This window comes from Camelina sativa, chromosome 3 (genome assembly GCF_030686135.1).
Source record: "Camelina sativa cultivar CO46 ecotype springtype chromosome 3, ASM3068613v1".
Lineage (NCBI taxonomy): Eukaryota > Viridiplantae > Streptophyta > Magnoliopsida > Brassicales > Brassicaceae > Camelina > Camelina sativa.
In genome coordinates this window covers 16,956,735-16,958,358 of record NC_141882.1, presented here as the reverse complement: position 1 = coordinate 16,958,358, position 1,624 = coordinate 16,956,735, and the positions used below count along the sequence as shown (strand labels likewise).

Here is a 1,624-nt window from a genome sequence, read left to right as displayed (position 1 = left end):
TCTTGCCATGAGAGTGGATTAAACATGTCTTAGAAATATATGTCTAGAGATTAGCTCAAGTTGTTTGAGATTTGTTGACCAAGTTAGATGACCTCAATCATAGTCCAGCCCATGAATCCCTCCTCAAGACCTTCCTTGTTTATTGATTTCTTAGCTTAAATCCTGTTGTTTGATCGTTGTTTGATTTGCTTTTGGTATTGCTCTATTTTTCTTGTGTTGCTCTGTTTTGCGTATTTGTCCAGCTCGACCCTCCACTCGATCAGCACTCGATCGAGTGCTTGCTCGAGTTCCAACCCAGAACTTGTGTTTATGATTTGTGTTTGTCCTATTTCACCCTAGTTGTATTTCTGTTGCATTCATTTAGTATCATGTTCATTACTTACCTTGCATTAGTTCAATACTTGCATTATCATAGTTTCTGTTTCTGTTTTAGCTTCATAATTGTCATAATCATTCTGTTCCATTTGCATTTAGCTTCCAATTCTTGTAGTTTTACTTTCTGCATTTTACATTTCATCATAGGATTGTTAGAGACAAACAACCTTTACATCTGGCTTGACTTAGACTCATATGCACATCTTGATTGATCACAAACACTCATATTGGATTGACACCTCTTATACTACAATTGCATAAGGGGAATCGAAACACCCTCACATCCATTCATTCATAAGTCATTATTCCATACATCATTCACCACAACCACAAAATAATGTGTTTCAATTTGGCGTCGTTGCCCATTTGAGTTTGTTTTGTGACATTTAGGATCATTATTAGTCTAAGATTAAGTTCGTTTATACACTTGTGACGTTACTGAACGCCAATGGAGGATCCTCTAGATCACCTTGATGAGGTTGACAGAATATGTGGACTCACAAAAATCAATGGAGTAAGTGAAGATGGCTTCAAGTTAAGGCTATTCCCATTTTCCCTTGGAGACAAAGCTCATCTATGGGAGAAGACTCTTCCTACTGGAGCTATAGCCACATGGGATGCATGCAAGAAAGCTTTTCTGGCCAAGTTCTTCTCCAATGCAAGGACTGCTAGGTTGAGGAATGAAATTTCTGGGTTTGCTCAAAGGAATAATGAGAGCTTTTGTGAAGCTTGGGAGAGGTTTAAAGGATTCCAGACTCAGTGTCCTCACCATGGCTTCAGCAATGAGTCCCTTCTCAGCACTTTGTATAGAGGAGTGCTTCCCAAGATAAGAATGCTTCTTGATACAGCTTCAAATGGCAACTTCCTCAACAAGAATGTGGAAGAAGGATGGGAATTGGTTGAGAACCTTGCTCAGTCAGATGGTAATTATAATGAAGATTATGATAGAACAATGAGGATCCCCTCCACTGATCAAGAGGACAAATACAAGCAGGATTTAAAGATGGTCAATGAGAAGCTTGACAAGATTCTCCTAAGCCAGTCAAAAACCATTCACTTCATTGGTGAAGAAGAAGCTCCAGTCCAAGAAGGAGATAGGGAGTTTGCTGAGTTGTGTTATATGCAGAACCAAGGAGGAGGATACAAAGGCTACAACCAAGGTGGAGGATTCAAGCAGAACAAACTCTCTTATAGGAGCACCAATTTAGCCAACCCTCAACACCAAGTCTATCCACCTCCTCAGCCTCAA

General features: G+C 39.7%; 1 non-coding gene across 1 annotated transcript; it reads right to left on the bottom strand.

Annotated features, from left to right (window-relative positions):
* Positions 1-1,045: 1,045 nt before the first annotated feature.
* On the bottom strand, positions 1,046-1,152 carry LOC147947037 (small nucleolar RNA R71). The gene has a single exon (XR_015595619.1). It is a non-coding gene; the product is annotated as a small nucleolar RNA R71 (small nucleolar RNA).
* Between the last annotated feature and the right edge of the window lie 472 nt (positions 1,153-1,624).